This window comes from Hemitrygon akajei, chromosome 9 (assembly GCF_048418815.1).
Source record: "Hemitrygon akajei chromosome 9, sHemAka1.3, whole genome shotgun sequence".
NCBI classification, from domain to species: Eukaryota; Metazoa; Chordata; class Chondrichthyes; order Myliobatiformes; family Dasyatidae; genus Hemitrygon; species Hemitrygon akajei.
The window spans coordinates 164365152-164381880 of NC_133132.1; positions in this window are offsets into that span (position 1 = coordinate 164365152).

Consider the following 16729-nt stretch of genomic DNA (forward strand, 5'->3'; position numbering starts at 1 on the left):
ACTCCAAGAGGCACACGATACTTCACAAATCAACAAACTGATTTCAATGTCATGGAAACCACGACAATCGGAGCTGATGGATTTGTTGCAGCCTTCATCCGTCTTCATGGCCGTTGAGTTCGGGAAGTAACTTTGTCCGCCTGTTCCACCGTTGAGGTCTTGGTTGGATTGTTCTTTGTCAGGGACCTCACCCTCGACCTTACCGCCAGGGGTGACCCTACCAGGAGCATAGCTCCAGACGGCATCGCTCTCGGGATCTCAGGACCACACAAGCTTCTCCACCACAGCAAGGTGACAATCCATGGAGAAGAATATTTCTTTTGTCTGCACTGATCAGGAGGAATCTTACACTATACATTTGACACTGTTTCCTGATCCATGGTCATAAATCTGTTAAATTGAAAGACCATCTCCAGGGTTGCATGGAGTGGAAGCCAAAAAAGGGAAGTAGAAGGAAGTTTGCAGCAAACATTGATTCTCTCAGCATTCCAGCATACCATGTTATACATCTTCTCTATTTTTCAAAGACACCGTCCAAAGGGCTTTCTGCATTTTGGAGAAAACAGGATCTCCCTCCTCTTGTTTACCTCTTACACAAGACTAAGGCTGCATCAGGATGTTCCATCTGTGGTTCCTATCGCAATTTTTGTCTTTGGAAAACATTGTTTTGTATACTCAGTGGCCACTTTATTAGGTACCTCCTGTACATCAAACGTGCCACAGAGTGTATGCTTGTGGTCTGCGGCTGCTGTAGTCTATCTGCTTCAAGATTCAATGTGCTGTGCATTCAGAGAAGCTCCTCTGCACACCACTGCAGTAACGTGTGGTTATTTATGTTATTGGTACCTCCCTGTCAGAATGAACCAGTCTGACCATTCTCCTTTGACCTTTCACATTAACAAGGTGTTTTTGTCCACAGAACTGCCATTCGCAGATGCTTTTTGCTTTTTGCACCATTCTCTGACAACTCTTGGGACTGGCATGTATGAAAATCCCATCCAATCTCTGTAGATTCACTCTCTTTTTCCAAGGCACCGTTCAAAGGGAGAAATCTGCACTGTGGAGAAAACAGAATCTCTCTCCTCCTGTTCACTGCTTACATAAGACTAACGCTGTGTCAGGATGCTCACTCTGTAGTTCCTACAGCAATTGTTATCTTTGAAAAACACTTGTTTTCTCTCTGAAGAGCAATTCATATCTCTACAAGGTATGGAGACTGATTTTAAGTGATGTCTGGTTTGCATACTTCCTGCAAACCCAAAGAAACATGCAACTAATAAACAATAATGGCACTGTTGGCTGCAAGTCTGACTAATGATTTTTACTTTCCAGTATCATATGTACTTACATTTTACTAACATGGAAAATACCTTTCCATCTGTCCCTTGCACCGTCACAGTCTGAGGCCTGAGTAGCTGGAGTCGTTTTGCATTAACAATTCAGAAACTTCTACAGATGTACCGTGGAGAGCATTCTGACAGGCTGCATCACTCTCTCATATTGGGGGGGCAGGGTGCTACTGCACAGGATGAAAAGAAGCTACTGAGAGTTGCAAAATTACTCAGCTCCATCTTGGGTACAAGCCTCCATAGTATCCATGGCATCTTCAAGGAGTGGTGCCTCAGAAAGGCGGTGCACTATTAAGAAGCCCCATCGACCAGGTCATACCCTCTTCTCATTGTCACCGTCAGGAAGGAGGTACAGAAGCTTAAAGGCACACACTCAGTGATTCAGGAACAGCTTATTCTCTGAAATCTGATTTCTAAATGGACATTGAACCCATGAATACTACCTCACTTTTTTTTATTGCTTCTATTTTTGCATTACTAATTTAAATTTAATTACTATATATATATATACTTACTCTAATTCATTTATTTATTTTTTGTATATTTTTCATGTATTGCATTATACTGAGTCCCGTTTGGTGGTGCAATAATATCAGCGGCGGACTCCGGACCGAAGATTCCCGAGTTCGAATCCAAGTCGGGTTGAGCATCGAGCTAGCAACTCGGCCTCGTAAAAGCAAGAATAGCTTGCTACAGAAACACCATCAAAAGACGGTGCCCCAATAACTCCACTGCCGAGTTAGGGGCTATTCTTCTTCTTCTTCTTCATTATACTGTGCCACTAAGTTAACAAATTTCATGACATATGCCAGCGATACTAAACCTGATTCTAATTCCGTCATTCTCTTTTCTTTATTCTCTTGTCTTGGGAGCTTTGTGATATAACAGTAATCCCATCTGTGCACCCTTTGAACTTCTATAAACAGAAGCTGTTTGGGTTCATTCTCTTTTTTGGGAGCATGTTCAAGATGGAAATGATTTCCTTACCTGCTGTCGCTGTGTTCCTGAGCACTTCCACTATGTTTTATTAGCTTTCGACACACAGTGCTGCACCATCTGGTGCACAGGCAGGAGAAGAAGATTAGAGGTTAAGAAGGTATCGAATATTTTAGGATGAATTTTCAGGTTGAAAGGGCCTATTTCAGAGTAAAGAAATGCCATAGACTGACTCATTATTTATCCAATAACCCCAATAAGTCATCGGTGACTTTGTAAAATATATTGATTTCTTAAAAGTATGCGGTTGCTCTGACCTCCCGTTTTTAACATGTATATTCTACACTCCTCATATTGATGATATTCCACACTGCATTTTATGAATAACAAGGCACGTGAATAGCTTGATGCCAGGTTTTGTGATTGACAGTCCCTACCTGGTTGCTCAGTGTAATAGATCTGTTCCTTAACATTTCCTTCTCTTCAGGGAGTTCCCAGACATCCTGAGGTTAGGAGCTTGTACTGCAGGAGATCACAGATATAAATCTATATTGTGCATTATATTTTTCTTTGGAGATTATTCTCACAGCTAAATCCAATATAACCCTAAAAGCAGGTATATAAATTGCAATTGACGCTTTCAGGCCGAGACCCTTCGTCACGACTGGAAAAAAAAGATGAGCAGTCAGATTAAGAAGGTGGAAGGAGGGGAGGAAGAAGTACAAGGTGGTAGGTGATAGGTGAAACCGGGAGAGAGGGAAGGTGAAGTGAAGAGCTGGGAAGTTGAATGGTGAAAGAGATAAAGGGCTGGAGAAAGGGGAATCTGATGGGAGAGGACAGAAGGAAGGTGAGGAGCATTGGGGGGGGGGGTGGTGATAGGCAGGTAAGAAGATAAGGTAAGAGAGGGAAATGTTAGAGGGGGGTGCAATTACCAGAAGTTCAAGAAATCAATGTTCATGCCATCAAGTTGGAGGATACCAATATGGAATATAAGATGTTGCTCCTCCAACCTGAGTGTGGCCTCATCACAGCTGTAGAGGAGACCATGGACTGACATATTGGAATGGGAATGGGAAGTGGAAATAAAATAGGTGGCCACTGGGAGATCCCACTTTTTCTGGTGACGGAGTGTAGGCACTCAGCAAAGCAGTCTCCGAATCAACATCAAGTCTCATTGATATACAGGAGGCACGAGCACCAGATTCCAGTATATGACCCCAACAGGCTCGCAGATGAAGTGTCGCCTCACCTGGAAGGACTGTTTGGGGCTCTGAGTGGTAGTGAGGGAGGAGGTGTAGGGGAGGTGTAGCACCTGTTCCACTTGCAAGGTTAAGTACCAGGAGGGAGATCATTGGGGAGGGGTGAATGGAGAAGGGAGTTGCGTAGGGAGCAGTCCATGCAGAAAGTGGGAAGTGGGGTGGGGGAGGGAACGATGTGTTCGGTAGTGGGATCCTGTTGGAGTTTCTACCTGGCTTTCTTCCTAATCTACTCCATCCTTAGGATCATATTCCTATTCCTTGCTGGGATACCCAGGATTGCTGGTAAATTCATGTGATAAGGTGACCGTATAGTTAGCAAAGGCTTCAGCATATGTCGCACTGTTCCCAGTAAAATTCCTACAACTTGAATTAGCTATAGAAACTACCCAGCAACTGTATAACTTTACACAAATCCACAACTAACTTATTCCTGAAAATAGCATTAATAGAATGCCTTAAAACTAACTAATGTGTGTTTTATTGTGTGTAGTTGTGAGAAGGTTTAGGCTAGAAAATGGCAAATGCAGCTCCATGGGGTGGCATGATGGTGTAGTGGTTAGCACAGTGCTTTACAGTACAAGTAACATGGGTTCAATTCCTGCTGCTGCCTGTAAGGAGTTTGAATGTTTTCCCCATGACCGCGTGGGTTTCCTTCATGTGCGCTGGTTACCTCCCACAATCCAATGACGGACCGGTTGGCAGGTTAACTGGTCATTGCAGATTTTCCTGTGATTAAATCCGGAGAATGTTCAGTGGCGTGTCTCAATGGGCTGGAAGGCTCAATAAAATTAAAATTAAAAATACATGCTTTTATGTGAAGGAAGCTTCACGCATTATCAGTCAAAACTGTATTTGTGTTTACAAATTCGTACAATAGCAATAACATCAAACACAATTCATAGCCTGTGTGTTTGTTATGAGAAAGCAGACTCATGGGTTTAAAAAACACAAAATGCTGGCAGAACTCAGCGGGCCAGACAGCATCTATGGGAGGAGGTAATAACGACGTTTCGGGCCGAAACCTTTCATCAGGAGTGAAGTAACATGGGATGGTCGAGGGGGGATAAGAAGTGGGGGGAGGGATGAAGTAGCGAGCTGGGAAGTGATAGGCTGAAGGGAAATAGGCTAGGGGGAAGGTGGAGTATTATGGGAAATAAAAGAGAAAGAAAGGTAGGGCTGGGGGGAGAGATTACAGTGAGGGGGGAAAAAGAGAGAGAAAGAGAACCAGACTAAAATAATAGCTAGGGATGGGGGTAAGGGTGGGGGGCAGGGGTATCAACGGAGGTCAGTGAGTTGGATGTTCATGCCGGCAGGAAGGAGGCTACCTAGGCAGGAGATAAGGTATTGCTCCATCGACCTGCGTGTGGCCTTGTCTTGACGGTAGAGGAGGCCATGGACAGACATGTCGGAGTGGGAGTGGTCTGTGGAATTGAAGTGTGTGGCCACAGGGAGATCCCGCCACTGCTGGAGGACCGAGCGCTGGTATTCGGCGAAACGGTGGGTTTGGTGTGTGAGACAGAAGATGCTAATTATGAATAGGTACAATAATCATTAATTTCTGAATGGTAAAAAATTTCCCCCAAGTTACACAAACTACAAAACTAAATATTCAATACTTAGCTAAGAGTGCGCGTGGACCCCCCCACCCCGACCCCAAGTCTGGAATAGGCTTTCCCAATAGTCCTTTAGCATGGGTCGCGACCTCAGTGTGAACATGAGTGCCTTGAAGACAAAGGAAAGGCACGTGAAACCGGAGACCGGTGCCGTGGTACACGAGGCAACCAATGGGAAGAAGCTGCTGCATACTTCAAATGGGCCAATCGATGACCGGCATGGTAGAAGGTGATTTTAACCAGCAAGTAAACACAAAAGTATATGTGCATCAGTGGCTTTTTTCTGCAAAGCAAAGCAGATATTCTATTGAGGCAAATTTGATTTATTTGAATGGGGGCATTGTTTTGGAAGTTATGTGGACAATAGCAGCTCTCAGGAGTTTAGATAGTAGTGACAGGGATAGTAGACAATAGGGATGTGGAGGGCTGTAGTCCCAGTGTAGGTCGATGGAAGTAGGCAATTTAAATAGTTTCAGCATGGACTAGACAGGCCAAAGGGCCTGTTTCTGTGCTACCCTTCTCTATGACTCAAACTGGTATTATAGACAGAGAATAACGTTGTGGCATCTCAGGATAAGAGGGCCACAACATTGTCGTGGTTTAGAGGCTTGCAAGAGCTAATGACTCAGAGAGCTATTTTGACCGGAGTCAGGACTTTATGCTTTGGCTCAAGGTCAAAGGGTAGACGTCAAACTACCAGTGATCCACTGGTCCTCCAGGTTCAGGGCTAACAACGCTGACTGGTAAAACTAAATTGTTACATAATGAAACAACAGTGAAGAATCCTTCTACATCTGACTGGCCAGGGCCAGACAGAGATGGAGAACCTTCATTACTGCCCTAAATGCCAGTGGCGTAATGGGCAGTAGGTAAGTGAATAATCTCAGCACAATTAGCATTCCCAGGCAAGTGGACAGCAGAAGAGAAATTGCTAGTCCAAGCTGGAAAACATTTGCAGATTCATCCAACTGAGAATGTGGAAAGGAATGAATGAAGTAAAAGGCTTTTACATCTTTCAGGCACAGTCATTCTGAAGTACTCAGTTAAAAAGGAGGAAATTAAATTTATCGTTGGTAGTCATCTAATGGCTGCTTATTTTAAATCCTGCCTCATTCTTCTTTATATAAAATGATTCTTTGAAAATTTAATTTCATCTCTCATATATTTACTCTATTGCAGATCATTTGGGAAAAACTATCAGAAAATGTTTTCTGTTTCCCAGATACATGTCAAGTGGATACCGAATTACTCTTTAAACTTACACACTTTCTCGTTTGCTCTTGAATAGTGGATTTCCTTGTAAAGCATACAAATGGTGTGTGTTCTCAGTAAGCACGGTGTTCCACACAACATTCATTTCAGTCCATAGAAATGTATACAATCTTGTTCTCTGATCAAATTCAAGTTCAAGTTTATTGTCATTCAACCATACACGTGTATACAGCTAAACGAAACATCTTTCCTCTGGGGCCAAGATGCAAAACACAGTACACTTAGTCATACTCAGCAGATATAGCTACGATCCAGCACGTACAGTCTCAAAATAATATTAGCGTGGTCCCTGACTGGCATGGCCTGAAGACTGACAGATAATTAATCCATTTTTATATGTATATGCAGTTGATCAGCACAGTTTTAATTGCTCTTCCTTGGAGTCTAATCCACATATCCACCACCTGTGGACAAAATATATTTTTTAATCAACACTCACTAATATTAGGTATCTGTGCATTCAGAACAATGTTTGCAGGCTGTCCCATCCCCTGTTCTTCTCTAATTAAAGTGGAGATTTTGCTTAGATTAAAAATGTCGCATGCAGAAACTTCACAAACTATAATGAAAGTTACGTGTGTCATGGGGCATATCATCTCCTTGAGCAGGTCTGACTACATCAGCATTAAAAGCATGAATGAGTTATAGGTGATTGTTCAAGTTAGATCATGAATGAGTTGTAGATAGTCGATCACCCAGAACATGCCCTCTTCTCATTGTTACAATCAGAGAGGAAGTAAACACTCAGCTCAATGATTCAGGAACAGTTTCTTCCCCTCTGCCATCGGATTTCTGAATGGACTTTGAACCCATGAACACTACCTCAGTACTTTTTTTTGCACTGCTTATTTAGTTTAAGTTACACACACACACACAAAATTCTAGAATCGTAGAGTGTGTGCCTTCAGGCTTCTGTACCTCCTCCTGATGGAAGTATATATACTTCTTACTGACTTTTTACTGTAATTCACAGACATTATATACTTCGATTGCAATGTACTGCTGCTGCATATCAGCAGATTTCATGAATATATGTTGGTGATATTAAATCTGATTCTGATTCGAGTTAGACCATAAAAGACTTGTAGGTGATTGCTTGAGTTAGACTAGGAATGATACTATCCAATATGGATTCTGCTTCTATCATATATTTATTTTAAATAGATAAAAGTAAAATTAAATGGAAATGTCAAATAAAGCTTCATCAATTTGAAGAGCACCTCTGGCAAAAGCAACAATCTTTCTGAGAGAGAGCAACAACCAAAACATTATCCACTTCATGCTGTTGACATTCTGGCCAAAGTGAGCTTCCTTTGGGTGTCTCTGTTTCTTTTAAGAGTTGGTAAAAGTAATAATACTGCGAGAACAGACATTCAATTCTACTAAGGAATGTTAGTAAAGAGGAAAAAAAAAGCTATAATAAGTAATATGAATAACTTGTTAGGGCAGCATGGTAATGTAGTGGTTAGCATTACGGTATTACAGTACCTGCAACCCATGCGCAATCCTCACCACTGTCTCTAAGGAGTTTGCACGTTCTCTCCGTGACCACATGGGTTTCATTCAGGTGCTCCTGCTTCCACCCACATTCCAACGACTTATGGGTTAGTAGGTTAATTGGTCACTTGGGTCACATCAGAAAATGCTGAAAATATTCAGTCATTAGGCAGGCAGAGGAATAAAGAAATCTAACATTCTTCCTCTCATTAGAACAGAGGGATAGCTGAAATGTCAGAAGTTGGTATTTTCATTTTATATGAAGCAGCAAATCAATTCTGTCTGGATATGCAGATGTGTTCATTTCTTGAATTACTGTATAACTTTAGCCTTAATATTTTTAAATACAGAGAGTTTGAAATCACATAATTCTGCAGTCATTAGTGAGTTCTTAAATTCTTTCTATCAATCCCCTTGTTTATAACTTTAACAAGAGCCTTAATAACTTTGTTTTAAAATGTTATGGGATACACATTTTAGTTTTGATCGAGACATGAGATGAAGGGTCCTTGAAAGTGAGTCCATTGGTTGTGGGAACATTTCAATGATGGGGCAAGTGAAGTTGCCAGATGGTTGAGGGGTAATAACAGTTCCTGAACCTGGTGGTGTGAGTCTTGAGGCTCCTGTACTTTCTTCCTGTAGGCAGCAGTGAGAACAGAGGGTGGTGCATATGTAAATTGATAATAAATTTACTTTGAACTTTAAAAACACTTTTGACAGACAGGAATGAACAAAATAAAATGAGAAGAATTTGTATAAATAAATTGAAGTTTGGTGTTTTCAAAGTGCATCTATGTGTGCATAAATTTAGAAGCAAAAAAATAAAGACCAGTATAGCAGTATATCACTGTAACAAAAGCAGATAATTGCTCTTTTTGAAATTACCATGCTCCAACTCATTGAACTCAATGAACAACTAATGAATTCATTAACGATCCAGTAAAGCAAGTAGAAATGGGTTTGCTGACTCACTTCAAATATTTTGGAGCCGATGATGTCTATGGCTCTAACTCAAAATCAGAATCAGGCTTAATATCACATATGCTGTGAAATTTGTTGTTGTACGGGAGCAGCACATTGCAATACCTAATAATAAACACTGTAAAATACAATATATATTCATATTTTTTAAAGTGTAAAAGTTTAATTAAATAAGTAGTGCAAAAAGAGAAAAAAAGTAGTGAGGTAGTTTCATGCGTTCAATGTCCATTCAGAAATCCGATAGTAGATGGGAAAAAGCTATTTCAGTTGTTGAGTATGTGTCTTCAGGCTCCAGTACCTCTCCCTTGATGGTAGCAATGGGAAGAAGGGATGTCCTTGGTCCTTAATGACGGATGCAGCCTTTCTGAGGCATTACTCCTTGAAAATGCCCTGGATGATGGGGAGGCTACTGCCCATGATGGAGTTAACAGAGTTCATAACTCAGTTGCTAATACAAGTATCACCCTTGTGCAAAATATGCAAAATATTTCCTCCCATTAAGAGCTGGAACGGAAAGAGAGGAGGAGCTCAGGCTTCCTGCTGAAGAGTCTCTGCCCGAAACCTCAGCTGTACATTTTTTCAAAGGTGCTGCCAGGCCTGATAAGTTCCTCCAGCATTTTATGTGTTGCTGGGATTTTCAGTACCTGCAGATTTTCTCTCGTTTGTGAAAGGAGAGGAAGGAGTTTGTTTTTGAGAACATCATCAATACTCTAACCTGGCCCAACCACTGAGATGCCAAGTGGCTCTACTTGTTCAGCAGTCTAAAGAAATTTGGCATGTCCCCTTTGTCCTTCACCAATTTTTATAGAGAAACGATGGAAATCATTTTGTTCAGATGAATCATAGTATAACAACTGTTCTGGCTGAAGTCGTGAGAAACTTTAGGGAGTTGTGGACATAGCTCAGAATGTAAGAAAAACTAACGTGATCTCCATGTCTACATTTTCAGCCTCCATAAAGCAGCTAACATAATCAAATACCCCTTCCTCTGCAGAGGTCCCCTCTTCAGCCCTTTCTCCCGCAGAAGTAGAGATATTGGTGAGTTTTTTGGCAGTGGCATTACATATAGTTGGACCAGGACAGATATTTGATGATGATCACATCTAGGAACTTGTAGCTCTCAGCACTCTGAACCCTCTCAATATTGAAGTCAGACATGAGCATGTGCACTTCGCCCCTTTCTAAGGTCAATGACCAGCTCTTTTGTTTTGTTAAATTGAGAGAAAGGTTTTTCTCATGACACCATGTCACTAAGCTGTCTGTCTCCTTTATCTACTTTGTCTCTGGCACCTCACCTGTGACTAATGTAAGTGCAAAAATCTCCATCAGAGCCCCAGCGACCTCCTCACTTGCTTTCCAAGGCTACCTGAGATAGATTTTTGTCAGGCCTGAGCACTTATCAACCTTAATGCATCCCTTGACAACTATTACCTTCTTCCTGTTAATATTGACTTTCATGAAATTATCTACTTATCCCTTCCTGAACTCCATTCTCTTCTGCTTGGAGAATACAGATGAGAAGTATTCACGTAGGAGCTTGGTCATTACACCTGTCTCCACACATCTATGATGCCTACAGTGATTTATCCCTTTCCTGAATACCCTCTTCCTCCTAATAGACTCTCAGTGACCACTTTATTAGGTACACCTGCTCCTTATTGCAAATATCTAATCAGCCAATCATATGGCAGCAACATGCATAAAAGCATGCAGAGATGCTGAAGTGGTTTCATTGTTGTTCAGACCAAACATCAGAATATGGAAGAAATGTGATCTAATTTATTTTATTGTGGAATGATGATTGGTGAGTATCTCAGAAACTGCTGATCTCCTGGGATTTTCGTGCATAATAGTCTCTAGTCTTTACAGAGAATGGTGCAAAAACAAAAAATGAGCGGCAGTTCTGTGGGTGAATGTCTTGTTAATGAGGAAGGTCGGAGGAGAAAGACTAGACTGGAAGGTGGCAGAAACTTAAATAACTACATATTATGACAGTGCTGAACGAAAGAGCATCTCTGAGTACAACATGTTGAATCCTCAAGTGGATGGGCTACAGCAGCAGAAAACCATGAATATATACTTAGTGGTTACATTAGGAGGAACCTAACAGAGCGCTGAGTGTACTTGGGAATCTTCATCTTCTCGTTTGCTAAGGATTTCTCATGACTTATTTTTTTCCTCCAGATTTCTTTCTCAAGTCCTCTACATTTCAGCCACTTTTAAAGGAAAGGCAATAAGAAAATGTTGCCTCATTTGTCAAAACAATTGAATAACATCTGGTAATTTACTGAGGAAAATAAAGGAAAAATCAAGACATAAAATCAGATACCCAAAGGAACACCGATAATTTAAAAAGCTTCTCTAATATTAAAGAGATATCAATGCCAATGAAAAATGGTTATATGAAACATTATGCTTCAATGCAGAATATATTGGCATCATGTACTGTAAAATTCTTAGGCACCCTAGCTACATGTATCTAAGACTTTTGTGCAGAACTGTAGTAATTTTATGTATTGCTGTGTACTGCCACATCAAAAAAAAAATCATGACATGTGAGCGATGATCAACCTGATTCTGATAGGAATCTCTATTGTGGGCTGAGAGTGGGAGAATGGGAAGGAGGCAGGGAGAGCAGAATTATGGTTGGGAAAAGAGGAAGAGAAAGGAGAGGGTGCAGGAAGTACATGAGAGACATTCCGTTATGATCAACAAACCAATTGTTTGGTATCAAATTACCTTGCCTGGTGTCTCAAGGCTGGGTGTGTCTGCGCCTGCATCACCCCTCTCCCCTGGCAATCCTTCTATGCCACCTGTCCCATATCCCTCCCACAATGTTCCACCCTCACCATTCCCAATACCCTTTGTTCCCATCAGATTTACAAACTAGCTCTCTGCTGCATGTTGACAAATACAGCACAATGCAAAAGTCTTAGGAACCCTAGATGATATATATACACACACACATACATACATACACACATACATACACACATACATACATACATACATAAATACATACATACTGTTATGAGTGCTGAACAGACCTGATGGAAATGGGGTGCAGAGTTAACCATTCCCCCCCCCCCTTTTTGAGAACTATGAACTATTGCTATTGCTATGCTGCTAATGAGAGAGAGAGATGAAGCACAGAGGCAGGAACATCTGCTACAGATAAGAGACAGAGACACACAGTTGATTTATGTATTATGGCTTCTTCCTGGATTGTTTACCTTTCGCTGCAAGGACGTTACTTTGCTCGTTAACATTCCTAAGGAGACAGCAGGAGTGGCCTGATTTGATGGACATGGTAATTTTGATTTGATGGATGGCTGATACCCCGTCAGTGGGGATAAAAGACAGGTGTGGGGAGACACCCTCAGACACACCAGTGAACACTGACCGAGTGTTGTGCACCCACAGGAAGGTGGGGGCTTCGAGGACCGAACCAGGAGATCGGTCAACAAAGCTCACAGTGTGACGGCAGGACCGGTGGGGGCTTGTGTGTGTGTCCACTCGTGCCAGAGTGACGAGTCCACCACAGAGGAACAGTCTAGCCGAGGACGGAGGGGTCATAACCGAATGACCACAACGGTACGATGGAATCAGAATACAACAGAAGGTTTGCTGGCTGCAGCTGCTCAATCTCTCACTCTCTCTCTCTCCAACAAATTACAATACAACAACTGCAACTACCTCAACACACATGAACTGATCTGAACTCTATATTCTCTTATGACAATTCATTTACCCCTAGACATTGATAGAGCTTGTTTATTATTGTTGATTATTATTCCTACACTTCTAGGTTTATTATTGCTAACCTGTTTTATATGTATATTTGCATTTTTGATACTGTATTGCTTAGTTTACTAATAAACACCTTTAGTTTTCAGTACCACCAGGCTCCAACAGATTCTTCTATTTCTGCTGGTCTATAAACCCAGTTACGGGGTACGTAACAATACATACATACATACACACACACCTAATACTTTCACACTCTGATATGAAGGTACCAACTGATATAGAAACCTCACTGGTAGTCAACACTGGCGCACCTCAAGGATGTGCTCTACTGCTCTACTCTCTCTACACGTATAACTGTGTGGCTAGGCACAGCTCAAATGACACACAACTATTGTTGTCAGAGTTTCAGATAGTGATGAGAAGGCATACAGGAGCAGGATATATCAACTAGTTGAGTGGTGTCATAACAACAATTGTGCACACAGCATCATTAAGGTCAAATAAATGATTGTCGACTTCAGAAAGGGTAAGACAAGGGAACACACACCAGTTCTCATAGAGGGATCAGAAGTGGAAAGGGTGAGCAATTTCAAGTTTTGGGGTGTCAACATCTCTGAAGATGTACCCTGGGCTGAAAATATCATTGCAGCTACAAAGAAGGCATGATAGTGACTATATGTCATTTGGAGTTTGAGGAGATTTGGTATGTCACCAAAGACACTCACAAATTTCAACAGATGTACCATGGAGAACATTCTAACTGGCTGCATCACTGTCTGGCATGGAGGAGGGCTCAGTTATCTCTATCATGGGCAGTAGCTTCCCCAGCATTCAGGACATCTTCAAGGAGCATTATTTCAAAATGGCGGCATCCACCATTAAGGACTCTCATCACCCAGGACATGCCCTTACAGTAATTCTTAACATAATTTGTTTTTTATTATGAATTCCAATGTACTCCTGCCGCATAACAACAAATTTCATGACATGTGCCACTGATATTAAACCTGATTTTGGTTATTGTACTACTTGTTTCAGATGATACAGTACTGTGCAAAAGTCTTAGGCACCCTAGATTATTTATATGGTTTCAGATTGTATGACCTCTACAGCACCCTGATCTCAACATCATCGAGGCTGTCAGGGATTGCCTGAAGAGACGGAAGCAGGTAAGACAGCCAAAGTCTGCAGAAGAGCTGTGGCAAGTTCTGCAAGTTGCTTTGAACAATCTACCAGCTGATTTTCTTATAAAACTGCACGGCAGTGTACCTAAAAGAATTGATGTAGTTTTAAAGGCAAAGAGTGGACACACCAAATATTGATTTGATTTTTTTTTCCTTTTTGTGGTTCTTTAGAGTATTTAGGAACATCATTTCATTTTTTTGAAAGTATCGTTTTACATGTACTTAAGTACTATATAAGTATTTATGCACAGTACTATATAATCAAAATATGACTTACATGCCATCCCAGGCAGAATCTCCTGGTAGTCTTGGTAATTTTATTTCCCATACCCACTCCAACATGTCTGTCCATAGCATCCTCTACTGTCAGACTGAAGTTAGATGCAGATTAGAGGATTAGCACTTCATATTCCATTTTGGGAATATCCAACCTGAAGGCAAGAACATTAACTTCTCGAAATTCTGTTAACTGTTCCTTTCTGTCCCATGTTTCTCCCTTATGCTGCTAGTGCTATTACTCTATCTCTTTCCCCTCCACCTCATTCACAATCTGCCATTGCCCACACATTCCTCCCTTCAGCTTCTCTTCTCACCTCCTTCCCTTTATTCCGTGGTTCACAGTTCCGACCTATCAGATTCTATCTTCTTCAGTCCTTTTTTTTTCACTTCTGCCTATCATCTCTCAGCTTCTTACATCATTCCACTATCCCCATCTTATCACTCCCCCCACCTGAGTCCATCAATCACCCACCAGCTCTTGTTCCATCCCGACCACTAACTTTTTCCATTGGCTATTTCCCCTCTGTTTTTCCAGTCCTGATGAAGCATCTTGACTAACCATTTCCATTCATAAATGCTGCCTGACCCTTTGAGATCCTCCTGAATTTTGTGTGTTCCAGATTTCCAGCATCTTTAATCTCCTTTGTACTTCCATGTTATTATACTGATAGTCACTTTCTTCATTTTAACACAGCCGATTTTATTTATTCCTCCTCCTAGTCCTGTAGTTATGTGAGACTACATTACTTCAACAATGTTAAACGAATTGCTGCAAAAAAATGACTAAAATGTCTATCCCAGCATACCATGAGAAACTTTTAAGATGTTCTGATTTGAAAAACCTATGAATAAAATCATTTTACACAAACAAGACTAATCCAAGGATGCAATTTTCTTATGATCTTTCTCTGCCCAGCTTCTGAAGTTTTGGCTGACCACAGATATCCTTGAAATCCCAATAAGCAGGAGTTGATGAGGGTAACAACTTTTCAACACATTAATAAGCTCAGTATTATTCCCTTCTAAAAATTGTCCATTGCGGAAAATAAAGTGTGAAGAATGGATTCTAGTTCACTCTGTCTTTCTTCCATGTTTCCCAATGTTCGTTTACCCCATCAGCCTGAACTGCTCTTTACATTTATACCCTATTTTACACTTGGTGACTTCACATAGAAAATGATACTTTCTCAGATACTATTTTTACACAAATGGTCTGAAAGTATCTTGGAGGCATAGATCTCAGCTAATGTTGTAAAGCTGCCTTCCTTGTAAATATAAAACTTCCAGCATTAATAGATCAGTTATTAATATGCTAAAATACAGTATGTTTTCTTGTAGGCATTTACAAGAAAATAAAGGAAGACAATCAAATAAATGAAAAACTATAAATCAGTGAATCAGAAATCAGTGATTTCAGTCTCTTGGGAATCATTCAGGAGGGTGAACCCATGGAAAACTTTGACTGACAAATAACCAATATGCAAAAGAAGACATTGTGAAAATAATAATGGAAAGAGTTTTAATTAAGTAAATAACTAATACTGAGAATGTAAGTTCTAGAGTCCTTGAAAATGAGTCTATAGGTTGTGGAATCAGTTCAGTGTTAAGGTGAGTGAAGTTATCCATTGTTATAGGGTAATAACTGTTCCTGAACTTGCTGGTGTGGGACCTAAGGCTGAGGATGGGTATTTGGTATACATGTTGATGCAGTGTGTGGTGAGACTGTGAGGATGGACAGGCAGATGATGGGGCAAAATTGCAGTCAGTGGGTGAGCTGAAGCGTAACATGAGGCAAAATTGAATAGGGTGAGGAATACAGGACTGAAGGTGTCATATTTGAATGCACGCAGTATATTTCACTCTATCTAAAAAAAATTAGTGTCATCATTGATATTTTTGGCAAGCTTACCTTCATATTACAGCTTTTATCTCCTTGTATTTTTTTAGTCCCCTTCTGTAGGTTTTTAAAAGCCTCCCAATCCTCCAATTTCTCTTTTTCTTATGATATTATATGCCCTCTCTTCCGCTTTTATGCTCTCCTTGACCTCCCTTTTTACCTTGGTTGCCTCATCCTCCCTTAAGAATACTTCTTCGTCTTCGGGGTGTATCTGTCCAACACCTTTCAAGTTGTTCCAACAAACTCCAGCCATTGCTGTCATGTCATCATCCCTGATGGTGTCCCCTTCCAATCATCTTTGGCCAGCACTTGTCTCGTTTCTCTGTAATTCCCTTTACACCACTGTAATATTGATGCATCTGACTTTATTTTCTTCCTCTCAAACTATAAGGTGAATTCAATCATATTATGCTCACTGTCTCCCAAGGGTTCTTTTACCTTAAGCTCCCTAATCAAATCACACAACACCCATTCCAGAATTGCCTTTCTCCTAGAGGGCTGAACCAGAAAATGTTCTAAAAGGCCATCTCATAGCCATTCAACAAATTCCCTCACTTGGGATCCAGCACCAACCTGATTTTCCCAATCTACCTGCACATTAAAATCCCCCATGACTATTGTAATATTGCCCTTATTTCATGCCTTTTATCTATCCTATTGAAATTTATATCTCACATCCTGGCTATTGTTCGGAGGCCTGCATACAACTCGC